The following is an 18,630-nucleotide window of genomic DNA, read 5'->3' as shown; positions in this document are numbered from 1 at the left end:
GAGCAGCTCCATCTTTAAATGGCCAAATGGAATCATGAATTGGATCATTTGCCCTGCCCAGAAAACATAACAAAACAAAACAAAACAAAACAAAACAGTGCATGTGAAGAGGTGAGTAGAGATCGTTCCATCTAGCAAAGAGAAATGCTTGCACTGATGGAATGATTGTCTTAGAATGACAATAAATTCCACATCCTTTTCTTTCTAGGAGTGCTAGAGACTATATATATATATATATATATATATATATATATATATATATATAGGCTGTGGGCCTGGGACATCAGCACCCCCTGTACCTACCTCTTGGCAGCCCTGCCCCTAATATAAGCATTTTTGCAAGCAGTTTTGCCCAGTGTAATGCATCTTTTCTGTTTATCACCAATATATGCATTTTTGTACATTTTTAAAATCTAAGGAGCTGTGCTTCAATTCATACACTGTTTCGGGGAGGTTAAGTAGGTCTGCAGTAAGATTCCTCTCCTATTCCTATGGACACCACAGCTAGCCCCAAGGAAGTGCAAAGAAGCTGAGTGGATTGTTGCCCTAGCAACAACCTGTTCTTATGGTACCTGTTCTTAAGTATCTATCTGGCAACCATGCACATGTTGGCTGCAGGAATCCATTCCCCACTGCTACCAGTATGGAAAGGTAGGGTGTAACCTTCCCTTTCTTCTTGTTCACTAGACCCCGCCTGGTGCACTGCCTCACCGGCCCCTGCTATTTTAATCCAAGAACCTAAAATGGCACAAAAGAAGAAGATGTAAGCGCTGCCCCATCGGGCAATTAAAATCTGAATCACTCAAGTTTCTATCCTGTCCCCATTTCCTAACTACACAGGTAAGCTGAGGAGTAATATATCCTCTATGATCTCTAGAACATGGGTGGATAGACTTCTGGCTTGTGGGATCTATTTTGTTTTATACTAGAGCCCCAAGATCAATCAAGCGGAGCCTGCTGCAAATGACATACATGTAGAATCAAGGAATTCTGATCCCAGGAATTTGTTCTGAATGCCGGACTTGAGCAAAACTCATGGTTCTTTCACACACAGATGCATTCCTGACTACCCAAAGTTTTCTTCATTCTGGCATTTTTCTTCTTCGTTTTTAAAAGGAATGGCTTCATTTTCTCATTGCTGATCTGCTGCACACAGAAACCCACCAGTCGATCAAGATTTATCTTTTCCCCTTTAGAAACTAGTATTGGGGGGAGGGGGGTAAGGAAGAGGGCTACTAACAAGGCAGGCAAAGGGCAAAATGCATTTATCATCTGCTCTGCTGGATTCCGCTGACTTACGGCACATTAGCACTTTATAGATCAGTGGAAGTATCTTGATAAGCCTCTATGACACATATGCTAATGTCTACGCCACAAGATGCATCTATCCATTTACTGATCTCATCAACACTGAGAACAATGGTGTGGAGGCACAGTGTGGCTTAGTCCCGAAATGCCGGAAATTACACCAGACGAGAGAGGTGCTTCCCTCCACTGAACTCTATTAAGAATAATTTGCACAGAAATCTTACAGATCTGATTTGAGGATGTATTGTTCTCATTTTCTATACGTGTGTTTTCTTTTTCTTTTTTAATAAAAAGGTTATTAGGTTAGAGTAAGGCTATAGAAAACATTTGCAAGTGTGAAAATTCAGCATGGGAGCAGTGTTTTCAGTGGATGAGATTCCCCATTGAAAGATCCCAAATATACCTCTCCGCGCTTGTCTTCACAAGTGTTTGCACTCACCTTGTCTCCTCCTTTCTGCTGCTCATCCCTACTTCTTGTCTGTTGCTATATGATCATGGAACGAATAGGATGATGTCATGGTCCCAGCCACTTGCAACATCACTGAAGGCAAAGGTCCATTGCTTTGAATGGAGAGGAACACTTCCAAGTCAATGTCCTCTTGTCCTGCTACATTGAACTACAAAATAGTCACTGCCATGTAGCCAGACGTGGAAGGTCATCACCTAAACCTGAGCAATGCATGAATATTTCGGTAGCCTCCTTGTGGTAATTTTTCTGGGCCATGCAACAACTTTCGCGGTAATTGGTACCCCATTTCAGTGTAGTTCTGTCTGAACAACAAGATGTGCACAGTCTCAGCATCCACACATCAAACAGAGATGAGTTCCCCTACAGGCCAGATGTGCCCTTTAATGACACTATTTTGAAGTAAGTGGCTGGAAGATTACACAGCCTTAGGTGTTAAAAAAAAAAAAAGGGGGGGGGACCCACAGGGCAGACATTAAAAGCTGCCAGAGAAGATATGTCTGAGGAGTTTCTAAGCTAAGGGGCACTAAAAGAGAGATCACAGTGACCTGAAATGATGTTTTAAAAACCAATGTTCTGAAATGGTGTTCGTGGGTTGGGGATTCTTGCTCCTCCTAGGGAGCCAGGCAATGAAAATAGGCTGAAAATCCATCTAACATGTAAGGCCGTGGAATATCCTGGGGTTATCCCGTGGAATATCCCCTGCCCCCAAATCCCATGTGTGTATTTCATATTTTGTCTTTTTCTATTTTTCCCTGGAGGGGGGAGAGTGCTAAGGAGTAGGAATTAATGCAGAACTAGGCTTAACTCTATATATTTAAAGGGGGGGGGGGAACCTTAATAAATAATTGCTTGGCTACTTTGAAATTGACTATGTTTTATTAAGTTAAATATCTTTGAGCCATTAGAATTCTATTTAAAACTGCACATTTTAAGTAGGCTAAAGGAAACCAGAAGGTCTTTAGCATAGCTACCATTGCTAGGGCAACCACTTCCTTAGTCTCCGTGTTCTCTGTCTGTCTCTTTCTTTCTCATATCTGTGGTTCATGCAAAGCTTCAAGAATGTCAGAGGATGGGACCACAATCTTAATTAAAATATGTCAGTCAGTGGATGCTGCCAGAATTCCAACCTTTGTCCCAAAGCATACAAAGGAATTTGTAGACATGTGCTTCTTTTCCAAAATATTCTTCTTCTGTTCTAAAAAAAGCATTTAGAGAAGCTAAAACAGGGCGGGTCTCTCTCCTACAAAGTAAACCTTCCACTTGAAGATACATCTGCAGGATCATGCAAAAGAAAAATGTAATGCATTATAAAGAGGTGTCTGTTATCTGTAACGCTGGGGCACAAGCAAGCCAAAATGAACTACCAGTTTCATGTATTTCAATGGAATAGCATGGCATTTGCCAAACCCTTTCTGACTGGAAACAATGAGACCTAATGGTATTTAACTTTAAGAGGGAGTGCTCATATTTAATCAGGACTGCTTGAACAAAGATTTCCAGTATTTTGGTCAGTATTTTGCAGCAGGGATTGGAGTGCATACCAAAAACGTAATTTTGAATATTTAAAGTTAATTAAAGCACTCTGTTGCTCTGGCACAACCAATCCACCTTTTAAAAAAAGAACTTTGTGCAGTTAGGAAAGTGATGGAGAAATAATAATAATAATAATAATAATAATAATAATAATAATTTATTGAATTTATATACCAGATTTCTCAGGGCGGTTCACAGAACAAAATCAAAATATAAAACCACAAAATATATATTTGCACAGCAAAGTGTGGGGTGAACAAATGATTAATGGGGAAATGTAGAAACACCACACAATCAAATTAGGATGAATGCTCAGTTGTCATATAACTTCCCCACGAACAAATCTAAATCAATTCTCAATAAAGGCTGCACACTGCCTGACCTCTGTATAAGCTTTGGGTAAGCTAATCAGGATAAGCACACAACAAACAGGTTAGCTGGAGGAGTCCTCAGTTCCTATCTGCTAAAAAGAAGGGTTTCAGGGCTTCAGGGCATATTTCAGACAGGTTGCCTGGTGAGAAAGGAAATGCACTGTGCACATGCTCAAATAAACACAGCTGCTTCAGATGAGACAAAGTGGTCATGGCTTCCTCCGAAGAATTCTGAGAGCTGTACTTTGTGAAGGATGCTGAGGAGTCACACTCTTTAGGCAGGTTGGTGGAGCTTAGAAGAGATTAACTGGATGGAGAAATCTCATACCAGACTGGTTCAAAAACCTGAAAAGGTACTGATGCCCTTTGATGAATAAGTAACATGTATGATGCCACAAGACATCTTTGTTTTCACCAGGTGATGTAGAGTCTACCCTCTGAGTTGTATCTCAGTGTGCAGCATCTCTAACCTGTGCAACTCCTCACTGACTCCTCACATGGTCCACCCCTTTATATATTGATTCTTGGCAAAATATGCAGATCTTGGCATTATGAGTATCAGCAGGTCTCTTCTTCAGGCAGCTTACGAAATCCACTGTTATTTACATGCAAAGCACATCACAAACTGATCGTAGCAGCCTGTCCTGAAATGCATGAGAGGGAATAGAAAGTAAAATAAAATTGAGAGAATGGAAGAAAGACACAGTACACAATTTGAAGTATACAGGTGAGTGAAGTGGGCTGCAGTTGCTAGCTTAACATCGAGGGCAACCACCCACCTGGCTCATTTGTATGCCAGAAATGGTGTGCATAATTATCCTTAACCTAGGGCAAATCTATTTATCACATCGTGGAAATTCAGCAAAAAGAAGGCGGCGGTGGGGAAGAATATGAAGTGCTTTCAACTTCCAGGCTTTGCATTTCTAAAATGGTTGTAAACATTGCCAAATAATGTTCACATTCTTTTTTAATTCATGAACAGATTTTATAATATTAAATTTTACAGTATTCATTCTGAAAGTGGCTACTAAATATTGGATATGAGAAGCTTCATAAGTTTGATTGTATGCATTAAGAAAAAGTGTGAAAATTGGTGGCCATTTCCCCAAGTGGTGATTAAAATCTTCAGTGTAGGAGCAATATAAAAGGCTAACTGTACAATTTATTTATACATAAAACACCTAGTTGTACCAGTTTTCCAGAATGCCATCACACTGCCCAGTTTCAGAAAAGTGGTCTCATTTATAAGGCCTCAGTTCACCTGCATGCTTTGATGGGACAACTTATTCACTTAGAGCTTTCCATGGTGCTGAAAATACATTGGAATATAACAGGGATAGGGAACCCGTGGTCTTCCAGAGTTTGTTGGGACTACTACAGCTCCCTTCATCAGTGACCATTGTCCATGTTGCATAGGGCTCTAAGGAGTTGGAGCCCAACAACTTGTACAGAGTCACAGGTTCCTCATCCTATTGTAAACTTCTCTGAGGTTACCCCACCCCCTTGCAATCAAGCAGTGTATAAATTTTATGAAAGAAAGAAAACATGGATACCTGATATGGACAGATGAGAGCATGATTTTAGGCTGGCACATGCAGGTTATAGCATGTGACTCTGATCATGTTGCCTCTGTTGGCTTCTTATTTGCTTCAGCGCTATATTCCATTTGTTAGTTTTCGTCTTTGAAATCCTGAATGGCTTGCAAGCATGGCCAAATTGGCCCTCCAGCTGTTTTGGGACTACAACTCCCATCATCCCTAGCTAACAGGTCCAGTGATCAGGGATGATGGGAACTGTAGTCCCAAAACAGCTGGGGGCCCAAGTTTGGCCATGCCTAGAAGCCTTAGAGGAAGGGTTCCTTAGGATCTGCCTATACAGGCCTGCTTGGAGATCAAGAAGAGTGTTTGAGGCCTTGCTCGTAGTGCCATCTCAGGAAATCTTGTGACTTGAGCTCAAGAGATAATGTCATTTCTATGATGATTTCAAAATAATCTGGAGGCTCCCTCTTTGTGTCTCTTCACTGGAAATGGAAAGTGCTCCTATTTTGATAGGGTTTTAATGTTTGATGCAGGAATAGAGAAGCTTTGGCCTTCCAGAAGTTGCTGGAACACGGTACAATTCAGTCTATTCTGAGACTCAGTTGGAGCACACTGCTCTCCAGTAACTCTTCTTGGTTCTGTGACTATTAAATTCTTCCGTAAAATCAACTGGACCAATATCCACCAATGCTTACCTTTGTATTTTGTATTTATTTCATTTTTGCACACTGCCCCAACATTTTTGAACAGTGGGTGGTTTAACTCTTTAAATAAAATAATCAATATTGTTTTGTCTTTATTTTCAGTTTATAAATACAACAAAAGAATTTAGTCCTCCTGTGATCAATGGAGCATACTTTCTCAGGTTAGTGGGCATCAGATTGTATTCTTAGGGTGCATGTTTTCTGGAGAGCAAGTCCCATTGAGTACAATGGGGCTTAATTCAAAGCAAGAACGTACAGGCTCTAATTTTTAAAAGGATTCCATAGCACATCAAGAAAAAGCCAATTTTCTTGCTATATCCCTTAAACTGAGCTTTTTTTCTAATCAATACTCTTGTAGCACTAATGAGGGGACAAAATCAATGCTGTTATTCAACTCTTTGGTTTAATTGGCTCTCCCCCTCCAATGTGATTTGCCACTTAACTTTAAATCTATTTTAGCTTTTCTTGAGCACTCCTCTATTCTTAATTCTTAAGCATCACTAAATTTGGGTTGGCTAAATGTTTTGATTTGCTCTTCTGTGTGCAATAAAAGAGACAATAAGCAGACGTGTAAAATTCCATACTGGGAGCCTCCAGTCAGACACAAATTATAGCTTTCATTTTTTTTAAAAAAATATAAAGATAGAAGAGGCAGTTTGTGCCAAAGAAACCAAAGGGAACCTTGGGCAGAATTTTCAGCTTGTGCTTTTGTCTCCCGACTTTGCAGCTGTATGTTCAAGCTGGAAAATGAGCCCCTTGGTATGTAAGAACTCATTATTTTCTAAATATGAACTGTGCTTTGTCTATCTTGCTTTAACTCAACATACCTCACATCATGTATTTGACAGAATACGCAAGTTCAGATCTTTTTTAGGCATTCAGAAAAGAGCACAGGCAGGTCTACACTGTCAAAAGGCTGAGGACCTACTTGTTAGTGGTGAAGTATGAAGAATAACACACTAATGCACACCAATATTGTAAAGCTAAACACTGTGATGGAACTTTTTTTTTTTTTAAACTACACACACACACTAAAGTAACAGACATTCCTATCCACACCTTGCAATGTCAATGGGGATTATATCAGCTACTGTCTGCTGAGCCACATCACAGCTCAAATATGCCTCAATGTCTGCCTGTACCCAGTGGTTGTTTTTTTCTGAAAAAAAGGTGGGGGAACTCACCATGAAGTGTGTTTTTTTATTGTAGGCCCAATCGCAGTGCCCCCACCCCCGGCCATGGCTAAATGTAAGATGTAATTAATAAACTCAAGCAGACAATGATCTACTTCTTTATTGATTACAAATATAGGTGGATTTTTGGGTCAGGCATTGGGTGTATATCCATTCCAGCTCCCACAGACAAAAAAAAATAATATTTAATTTTAAGAAAAGCAAAGGAACTCAATTACCCTGAGTTCTTGCTTTAAAAAACCCTTCACCATTCCCAAACCAGTACAAAAGCCTGCTTTGGGGTATGGATGTCCTTTTTCTGACCCAGGATGCAGAGAAGTATATTTTATCACCATTTTGACATACTGGAATAAGGTGTTTGGGGGTCCTTATTGCCTGGAGCAAGTGATAGAGAGGACTATGTTTATGTATCTAGTAGGCAGAATGTGTGTAGCTTTGCTTGGTTCATTTCTCTCCCTGTTCATTCTCTGGACCTCCTCAGGACCCCATTAAGTCTCCTCAACTCTCACCCATCCCCCTTGCTTCATCTTCCTCATTGGCTTCTTCCTGACCAAGATACAGTGAATTCCATCACAGTGACATAAGAAGAGCTTGCTGGATCAAGTCAGTCGCCCATCGAGTCCAGCATCCTGTTCTCATAGTGCTCAACAAGATGCCTATGGGAAGCTTGCAAACTGGATCTGAGCACAAGAGCACTCTCGCCTCCTGCAGTTTCCAGCAATTGGCATTCAGAAGCATACTGTCTCTACAGTTAGAGACATAGCCATCAGAGGTAGCAGCCTTCAGTAGGTTTAAAGGTAAAGGTAAAGGGACCCCTGACCATTAGGTCCAGTCGTGACCGACTCTGGAGTTGCAGCACTCATCTCGCTTTATTGGCCGAGGGAGCCGGTGTACAGCTTCTGGGTCATGTGGCCAGCATGACCACTAAGCCGCTTCTGGCGAACCAGAGCAGCGCATTTAGCTTCCCGCTGGAGCAGTAACTATTTATTTACTTGCACTTTGATGTGCTTTCGAACTGCTAGGTTGGCAGGAGCAGGGACCGAGCAACGGGAGCTCACCCCGTTGCGGGGATTCGAACCGCCGACCTTCAGATCGGCAAGTCCTAGGCTCTGTGGTTTAACCCACAGCGCCACCCGCGTCCCTATCTGTAGGTTTATCCTCCATGAATTTGCAGACTTCTCTTTTAAAGCCATCCAAGTTGGCAGCCATCACTGAATTAACTTAACAACTCACGTGCAAAGTCTCCAACCCAACCCCTAAGTAAAGCCTTGTTTATACATTCAACAAAATTAAGTGGCAATGCTTCTCCTGGACTGCCCCCCTTCAGGCTTCCTGTGGGGATCTGCACAGCTCTCTCCCAAAGAAAGTCCATGCATTTGTAAACCTTTAATTTGTCAAAAAGAAGAGTTCAGGTAGTGAGCATCCATTTTATTCATGCAGGGAGGTCTTTTCCTGGAGGAAGATCTAAATCTAAACTTCTGCAGCTGCAGCCTGGGAAAAAAAAACTTTTACCACCTGAACTTTCTGGTACATACACACGCGCACACACATGCTACATAAATATCACTGAAATGTGCATGATTTACTTTGTTCTGAGCACGAAATTTGCATCAACAAACAATGCCTATTTCATTTATTTAGGCACTGTTTATGCAGAAAACTCTCCAACAACTTGATGATCTTATACCAATTGCTACAGAAATAATAATACATTGACTACCTGTGTAGAGAGATGCAGAGAGATCTATGATTGGACAATTAGTCTTTTGAAAGACATTTTAATTAGATCCATCTGTTAAAATAACCATAGGAGTTAGAGAGCTATAGCCTACTGCTACATTGAGAGCATCACTCCATGTTGTAAGTGTATCTTCTTCTTGTTAAAAGCGCAGCATGACAAAGTGGTGGGACAAAGATTTTGTCCATCTTCCTCTTAATGAAAATATAAATGGTCTTTAAACAGAAATTCTTGCATTCCTTTATTAAAAAAAAATGAGCTGGAAGGCAAAATCCACCTTCAAAACACCTTTTTAAAAAATGAATAGATAAATGTTTGCTGAACTTTATATAGGACACAGCCCAACCAAAGACAAACAATTTTCCGACCTGTTCATTGCGATGGGAGAGATTTACAGTAGACCATGTTGTCTACTTGGAAGTAAATTCTGCTGAGTACAGTGGGGCTTACTTGCAAGGAAGTGGGTCCAATAAGACAGCCTTAAGTATGTACTTCATTCATTTTCACTGAAATCGGTGGGACACAAATATACTTTTCCCTGGATTTTATTTGTAAACTGCATCTGTCAAGCAACCACAATCGAAAGAGCATCTGGATTGTAAGTATCATTGCTATATAACAAACTCCTTTAAAACTGTCCTGGGTTGTGGTGCAGGCATTGTGACATAAAACAGCATAACCGTGGTTAAGGGATTAACAGTGATCCATAGTCTTTGTGGTTGTGTGCTTCCTCCTTTTTAGAGATCTACCACTAGATCCAAACTTGCTTTCTGCCCACCCTGGGACTAGACTGTTTCCTTTACCAGTTTGTAACAGTGAACTAGGACTGCAGGGACATGGGTTCAAATCTCCACTGGGTGTCCTTGGATCAGCCACCACCTCTCATCCTATGTAGACTCACGGGGCTGTTGTGAGGATAAAATTAGGGAGTTGGGGTGGAGGTGGGGAGAAAAACTATGTATGCTACCCTGAGCTCCTTGGAGGCAAGAAGGTTTATAAATAAATAAATTTCAAGTTAATTCTGGGGAGAAGTGATAGAGATATTAGAACTAGGATTAAAAATGAGCAGCCATTAATTGAATTTGAATGGCTGATACACAGGTAGGTGAATATATAAAGTGATATTCAGATCAACAGGGTTTTCATGAGCCTTCTTCCTCAAAAAAGAGGTGGAGGAATTGCAAGCGTTAGCATTATTATGCACATAAAGTATACATGTACATCCGATTCTGGTGGCATTTTCCATATACAGTGGCAGGGACAGGCATGCTTATGTGCCAAAATGAGCACAGAATTCGTGTTTTCTTTCCCATATGAATGTATCCAAAAGAGAAAAGCACATGCTTGTAAAAATTCAAGGCCACAAGCATACATTATTTTGCACATAGCGATAAAATTGCCCTGGTGTAGCAGGTTACTGTGATGCTATTGCACTGTTATATCTTAGTGTATGGTTATTGTACCTTACTTACTGCATTCATTCTGATTTAGAAATGTGGGGTTCACATTACATTTTAAAGGCTTTTTGAAAGATTGTTTCATGTAACCTGGACATAGCAAGATAGCAAGATCACATTATTCACAGAGTAGATCTAATCTACTTCCCCACCAGACAAAGGCAAACAGAGATACAGATGCATAGCTCTGTTTATAGGAGAAGGCATACAATGGATTAAATGAAATACTGTTTTCTATGGCCCTGGAACATTGGTATATATGTTAACTTGTTCCAGAGTGATTGGAAAAAGGCACCTATGATTTGTTGCCAAAAGCTGAACTGACTCCCTTCTATGCTAAGAATGAGATGGAAGCTTCCTGCTAAAAATACCCTCAATAACAACTGGTGCAAAGGCAAAGCATTCAGGGAGATATACAATTATCCCCCCCCCCAAGTTGTTTTTCTATACTTCTCCTAGAGGTCTTTATCAGCTTCTTGCGTTGTGTGTCTCCCTGACACACAAGTAGAAAATGAAAATGGGGGCAGGGCGTGGGGCGAGAAAGATCTCAGTAACTGACACATGAATTACTTTTGATGTCATGTCTGGGTAGAAACTCTGCAGGAGACAAAACAATGGATGTCGGTGCAACACAGGGCTTGCCTTGCAGTTTGTGAACAGGAGATGGCTATCTGTGGATAAGTCTTAGAATGATAGAATCGTAGAGATGGAAGGGACTTGAGGGTCCTCTACTCCAACCCCCTGCAATGCAGGAATCTCAGCCAAAGCATCCATGACAGATGACCATCCAACCTCTACTTAAAAACCTCCAAGGAAGGAGAGTCCACAGGAGTATCTGGCACTTCCAAGGTAAAGTTAAAACAGGGAAGGACAGATTCCAGCTAAGCTAAAACACTCAAGGAGGGTATGATGAGGGGATGTGGCCTGTGGTCCTGAGCGCCAGATAGAGAGAGACCTGAAGAGCTGTGTTTGGCCCCTGGGCCTCAGGTTCCCCACCAATGGCTTAGAGAGTTTTCTGATTATAAACCTTTCTAAATAAAGAAACAAAATAAATCCTTTTGACAAGCTGAAAGTGACATGAATTCTGTTGCAGGCTAAGTTTTATTCAAAGACCTTTTCGAGAAATACCTTGCCACTTGCATTTTGAGCCAACCCCCTCAAAACATGCAGCCAGGATACCCAAGGTAAGCAAACTCCATTTAACTTCTACTGTCAGTACTGATAAAAGGTTCATTAATAACATTATTAATTTAACTGCAACAGCTTTCCTTCCAATCCCCCTGCCCTTAGCTCATCTGTCTCTTTAAGCACTTAACATCAGGACTTCTTTCCTTAAAAATAAACCTGCTTATCCCTGGCTCTTTCTTTTTAATTTTCCGAATTTTAAAGGGAGTTTCTGTCTTACTGACAGCCTGTTATATACCATATATATATGTAAAGGGAAAGTTTCCTGGCATGCTGTGAGAAAGGTGGCAGGACCAGGGAAACAAGACAGGATTTGTGATCATCCACTTGGTCCCGTTGCTAGCCATTGTTGATCACTAAATTAAAAGAAAATGCCAAATAAAAAAGAGCAATGAACAGAGTTACGATTTTGTGAGTGAAGGATGAAGACCAGAACATAATGCGCTCTCTCTCTCTCTCTCTCTCCCACTCCCACCTCCTTTCCACCATCACGTTAATCTTCCCTGAGATTTGGAGGGGAAATGGCAGAGCTGTCATTGGAATCATAAACAGCATTTGAATCATTTTCATAGTGCAGTGTCCTGGTTTCAACAGTAATATATTACAATCTCGCTGCATTATCACCAGGCGCATTCCTTTAGCCGTTTACCAAAATGAAAGACTGCCGCAAGCTGATTTACTTTAAAGCTGCTTTTGTTTGCTTGTGTGATTTTGTTTTGTTTCTTTATTATCTAACATCAGGAGAAGGTTTTAGCGCAGGCTGTGCTCTGCTGATATCACACTCTTAATTCTGTCTCCCCATCCTGCAGCACCAGCTTCCCTTGAAAGGACCCCACTCGCCTCTCTTCAAGCTGTGGTGGGATGAGGGATCCACAGGTGTTCTGCACTTTACAGGCAAGAGACAAGGGATTATTTTTCATTTTCATGGCAACCTTCCCTGCAGAATGTCAGTTTGCTGATGCTCCAATTTCATCCCAGCAATCCTGCCTATTTGCATTTTCACTTGTCTTCACCTGAGAATGAAACCATCTCCCTTAGAGGTGACCTGCCTCTTTTCGCCTGCCCCTCATTAACCAAAATGTGGTGGTGGTGGTGGGGAGTTGGCTAGTGGTGTATTCATATTCTGAAATAAATGAATAAGTCTCCATTTCTTTTCACAGGCATAGTGACAAAAATGGCAAAATGCTTTGAGTGTGAATTTTTAAATCTATCTATCCATCCACACACAAGCCGCCTGACACACATCAATGGTTTTTCTCTAGGGTGAGAGAGAGAAAAGACTAATATCTGAGCAGCAGAAATATGCATGGAAGCCAGATAGCTATAATGAATGGAGAAGCTTGTACCATTCCCCCCACTTTTTTTGGAGCCAATGCATATGAAGGTACCAAGATAAATCAAGGATGAAACAATTTCTCTATTTCTTCATTTGCATTGTGAACTCAGTCTGAATAAAGCCATGTCTCCAGCAGATCAGAACCTTGCACGGTGCGCCTTGTTTAAAGAGAGTGATGCTCGGGTAATCTTAAACACTAACTGATGTGAATGCATTCTTCTTTTGTGAGCTGCTTTCAAGCTCTCAGCATTAATCCATGCTTGAGACCAAAAGATCTTTCCAGTAGCTTCTCACCTGGAAGCCCTCTCAATGCTTCAAATATCTGCCAGTCAAGCAAGTGATCAGAATGCTTCTTTTAAACTCAGGATATTGGTGGGCTTTTTTCTTTTCTTTTTTAAGATACATTTTCTTGCTCCTCTTTTGTTTCTACCTGTTGATGCACATATGCCAACAGGCTCCCAGGTTGTTGCAGCTCGTATAATTTTAATAACTTGTAAACAGGGATTACAGCATATGAAGAAACATAGCTTATGTCTGAAGCCTCTTGCTTGAAAGCCTTGTAATCTTAATGATCTTAATGATCACAATTTGAAATAGTAGCATGACAGAGTGCAGCATATCTATCATAAGCATATAGCTGGTCGCCCAGAATTCATTTGATCTCTCCTAGGTCTGTAAAACTGTGGAGTAGTTCATGCTGCTTTGCTTTGGCTTGTAGCTTCCACAAGAGGTGAAGAACTTTGGCTCATACACTCCACCCCACCCCAACATCATGGGCAGAAGGCCACATGATGCAGATTGCATGTCCATATATCTGCACCTGCACTTTTTGTGGTTATGTAGATTGTGTTTATGGGGCATATGCCATAGGCTTGTTCCTGAATGCTATCCATATGTAGTTGACCTTTGTCACTAGGCTTGTCACTTTGACCCTTGGCCTAACCCATTGGAAGCCACATGCCAGTGGTGAATGTGGTCGTTCTCATACACTTGCACATGTACACAATGCATAGCTTCAGCATAAGCTTCTGTGGACTAGGGGGCACTCCCTCAGATGCATGATAAGGGTAAGACTTCATGCCACTGATGAAGTGAGCTCCTGTCCATTAAATCTAAGGCCACAAGAAACCTCTTAGTCAACATAGTGCTAAAAGACTCTCTCTTAGAGAGGTGCATCTTCGCTATATAGTTTACTGAAGACATTTCAACACTTTATAGAATCATAGAAGAAGGGGCCAAAGCTCTGTGTGGTTCACATCATATGCAAAGCCAATGTTGGACAAGACCACACATCAGTCTCATGACCCAGGGACCTTGTAGGGACTAGCAGAGAACTTGGGCTCATTTCAGGCTAATTCCTCAGGGAGAGCACCATAGTGGCTTGTTTGTAGTCCTCTCAGCCAGAGGATACAGCTCTGTCTCCATTCTCTATCTATCTCTTTAATTTATTTAATCATTTTTTCAATACAAACATCAACCACAAAAGACACATACAAAAAAACCCATAATAACAGTAATAACACAATTTGACAATTCAGATTTGGATACACTGATATACCTATGATTACACCTTTTAAAACAATATTTCCCCACTTCTCTCTTCTCCCTCTACTTCCCACAACTATCAGCCATATTGCTTAAATATTCGTTCCAGATTTCTTCATATTTATCCATTCTTATTTTGCATCGACATGAAATTCGTTCATATCTAGCTAATCTGTCCATATTATCAATCCATGTGCTCAATGGAATCTGAGTCAGAGAATGAGTCCCCTGCAGTTCCTCTGTCTCCCTGTCCTCACAAAAGCCGAAGCCTACAAAACAAGGCAAGGGTCCTTTAATCAGCCAGCCAACTTCTCCAGAAAGGCAGAGTGTGCCATACTTCAAGTTTGGCCAGCCCAAGGCTTGAGTTCCTTCTTACTCTCTGAAGAGATGCCTCACATAGCCACCTTAGCAAGGTCCCTTGGAGCTGTCCAAGGTCCTGTGTTATCTCAAACTTGTGGCTAGACGTTGCCTGCTTCCCCAGTGAGCCTAAGTTGTTAGGCACACAGCAGGCAGCCTCCCCATTTTCTGTACTTACAAGAAAGCCTAGGACAGCTGAGGATGCTGTGGGTTTTTCAGGAAATGTGGGCACCCAGGAAGGCTAAGGAGTACATACACCAGGAGAGATGGTGTATAGGATGAAAGAAAGCACTAGGCAATCCCATCACTTTCTATCTGTTTCTTTTTATTTGGAGATATAAGGGAAAGGATTGAACCTGGACCTTCTGAATACAAGTTATGTGTGTTGCCCCTGAGCTATGACCATTAGCATGCCCTTTTCCCAATTTGATCCCATAGCAGTCAAGACAATGTCAACAACTTGGCCAGCTTTAATTGGGAGAAGTTTTTTGTGCACTGAAATTCATTTTGAGAATTTTTTTCTAATCACAGTTGGATTTTACTTTTCTTTCAAAAGTCTTACTCAATTATTTTTAAAGAAGCCACAAAAACTTGGTGAGGCCAGTTAGGCTGACACAAACCGAGTAGCCAAAGTGACAGTTCGGTCTGCCCAGTTCAAAAACAACCCTCTCACCACTTCACCGCTGATATTTGATAGAGAGAGCACTTTCTTCTAAGATTCCTGATTGCATTGCTTATGCCTATTGTTCTTGATTAGGAATCTGGACAGAGAGTAATTTAAGCCATGGCATTTATGCAAAATAACAACAATAATACATCTACTGTGTAATGTCTACATTGTATTGGTAAGCACCACCAGTACAGTAAGCTAATTCATTTAAGCCCTGACTTGATTCTAGAGCCATTCTGCTTACAGATCCCCTGTTGAGTTCTGCAGGCACTCTTTGTGCAAAATGTCTGCTGGCTTGAAGACTGTTTTCTTGCATTGTTATACAGGCAGGTCGTCTCCTTTAATTGCAGATCCATGATGCTAGATGTCCACATAATCAAACTGTATTTTAAAATTTTGCTTATGCCAAAGTATGAAGATGAGGTTAATTTTTTTAAATATAGCTATGTAAAGTCCTTGTATAATAGCAGTGAGTTTAATGCTTTGTTCCCTCTCTGTAGACTGTTTTTTTTTATCTCTGAATAACAACTGTACTCAGGAAAGTGAGATCAATTTTTTTCTTCAGTTCCATTGACAAATTTGATTCACGTAGACATCTCTTTTGTAAATAGGCTCATAAAAATTATGAGTGCTGTGGAAAGAACAAAATGAGACCATTTTTACCCCCTCTCACAGCACTCTAACTTGACATTACCCATTAGAATTGACTGCTAATGGATTCAGGAGAGGCAAAGGAAAGTAGTCCTCCTCACAAATACATTGCTATCCTATGGAATTTGCTGCAACAAGATGAGATGACCATCACTGGCTTAGGTGTCTTTAGGAGGAGATGTGAGAATGGCTGCATCAACGGCTTTTAGAATGTATAGGTTCAAATGCGGTAATAAATACCACTTCTGGGGAAAGGGAGGGTGGTCAGTGGTTCAAATCCCTGTGACGGGGTGAGCTCCTGTTGCTCGGTCCCTACTCCTGCCAACCTAGCAGTTCGAAAGCACGTCAAAGTGCAAGTAGATAAATAGGTACCGCTCAGGCAGGAAGGTAAACGGCGTTCCCGTGTGCTGCTCTGGTTCGCCAGAAGTGGCTTAGTCATGCTGGCCACATGACCCGGAAGCTGTACGCTGGCTCCCTCAGCCAATAGAGCGAGATGAGCGCCGCAACCCCAGAGTCAGTCACGACTGGACCTAGTGGTCAGGGGTCCCTTTACCTTTACCTTTTAGAGGCAGTGGCTATCCAGTGTTAGTAAAGAAATGCGGCAATAGATGGAGACAAGTGACCAGCCCAAGGCCACAATCTGAATGCAAGATGGAGGTTCTTGGAAACACCAGGAACAGGCTAATAATTGGGATGACAGGGAGAGATCGAGAGCATCCAGAGTCCTGTTGCCTCACAATGGGCAGCAGATAGTGGGGCAACTGGTTTATTCTCCCCCAACCCATTGCAGCCAATGGAACGGAAATAATTATATCATGTACTGGATTGTTAGAATGTTGTAGAAGTCTGATTCACAGAGTTAATGATACAGTGCCTAAGCCAGTGTACAATTAGCCCTTACCCATTATGAACTCAATACAGTGGTACCTTGGGTTACAGATGCTTCAGGTTACAGATGCTTCAGGTTACAGACTTCGCTAACCCAGAAATAGTACCTCGGGTTAAGAACTTTGCTTCAGAATGAGAACAGAAATTGTGGGTGGCAGCATGGCGGCAGCAGGAGGTCCCATTAGCTGAAGTCGTACCTCAGGTTAAGAACAGTTTCAGGTTAAGAACGGACCTTCAGAACAAATTAAGTTCTTAACCCGAGGTACCACTGTATTCACAATAATTTTGTCAAGCACAATACAATCAATTCTCCAAAGTAAAGAATTAAATAACAGTGCAAGCTTTGGTAAGCAATTGCTGCAAGTTCATACCTTGACGGATTCAAGTCCACTGGGATTTCTTGCCATCCAATGAATGAAATAAAGTGCTTGTGTCATGCTTTTGACTGGAATGGAATCCATTGTTGTTGAATCCAGGCATGCCCTTCTGCAAATGAAAGGCTTTTTTTCGGTTTTGCAGAGGGGATTCAGAAGCGCCCAGTGGAGGAAAGGGAGTGGTGGCTTCTTCCCCTCTCCCTTTTTCACAGAGGCGGAATTAGGGAAGTACAACTGGTTCAGTTGCACTGGGTATGAAGCTTTGGGGGCTGACACAACTATGATGCAGAATGGAAGTCGAGAGGTAGGGGCTGCCAAATATTGGTGTTGCACCACTGAAAGTTGAAACCCCAAGATCCACTACTCCTTGTAGCTCCCAGCACCATCTCCCATATTGTTCAGGAGTGTCTCCTTCAGATCAGTTCCTTAGGGGGCCCTGGTAGCTTCTTGGGGAAGTAGGCATTGCCAAAATGGCTCGGCCACCTTCCTCCCACTGAGCATCTTGTGAAAAGAGCTCCAGTAATGGGAAGTCCGGATCCAACCAACACTGACGGTTTTGTTGTTGATTCTTCTTGTTGGGATGCAGGTTAGATCACAAAAAAAGAGAGCAATCTAACTGTTAGGCAAGCTCAGATTCACAGTCAAACAAATGCTAATTAGCTGTAAGAAACATTTACACCGTGGGTGATAATATCCTCAGGATTGGCATTTTGAGCATCTGCAAGCAAGAGGGAATGAGCAGTCCAGAGCTCTCTGTTTTGTGTAGGAGTGAATTAGATATTTGTTGGTGTTCCTTGTGTGGAATGGTACATCTGTGAGTCATAAAATATCGTTCGCATGGGCCAACCAGCATCTGTGCATATATTCTTTGTCCATCAAATATTATTCTCTATGCCCATATGTACTTTTGAGCAATCTGAGATGCGCACAGTCTCTTTCTGTCTGTCTTCCCTTAGGAAACATATGTGATTCTGGGATGAGTGATATCAATGGAAGACTGGAACATTGCTGTGATAATTAAACTTGCATTGTCAGTGCTGGTCTGCGACATGAGAGGCCAGGTTTCAATCCTCACTCAGCCAGGAAGCTCGCCAGGTGACCATGAAGCACTCACTATTTCTTTCTCACTATCACTCTGACTCACCAACCTCACAGGATTGTTGCAAGGATAAAACTTTGAGATGGGGGAGAGAGTTTTTGCTCTGTGCTCCTTGTGGAACGACAGATGAGAAATGTAGGAAATGAATAAAAAAGAAAGAAAAGAAATTGCCCTTGTTGGGTTCAGAATTTATTTATTTTTACTCATACTGACA

The sequence above is a fragment of the Podarcis tiliguerta genome (genome assembly GCF_965153285.1).
Source record: "Podarcis tiliguerta genome assembly, chromosome: 1".
Lineage (NCBI taxonomy): Eukaryota > Metazoa > Chordata > Lepidosauria > Squamata > Lacertidae > Podarcis > Podarcis tiliguerta.
The sequence above is the reverse complement of the archived record's forward strand: the minus strand, read 5'-3'. Positions refer to the sequence as shown.